Source organism: Doryrhamphus excisus, chromosome 8 (assembly GCF_030265055.1).
Source record: "Doryrhamphus excisus isolate RoL2022-K1 chromosome 8, RoL_Dexc_1.0, whole genome shotgun sequence".
In the NCBI taxonomy this organism is placed as follows: Eukaryota; Metazoa; Chordata; class Actinopteri; order Syngnathiformes; family Syngnathidae; genus Doryrhamphus; species Doryrhamphus excisus.
The window spans coordinates 15,310,479-15,310,705 of record NC_080473.1 but is presented as its reverse complement, the minus strand read 5'-3'; positions in this window follow the sequence as shown (position 1 = coordinate 15,310,705).

The window sequence follows — 227 nt, the reverse complement described above, 5'->3', positions numbered from 1 at the left end:
TGATGCCTGTGTCTTTGTGCAACTTAGTCATTGCATGGTCTACACTGGAATATTTTGATTTTTAACTAATTTCTTGTCTTTTTCAGGTACTGAGCAAAACCAAATAATAGAATGTAGTCAACGCCATGAAGATCTTTTAGCATAAATATAAGAAATATTTATTCTAAAAAAAATTTAAAAAATTACCCAAAAAAAACTAAACAGCTGAAATTTTACAAGAAAAGGTG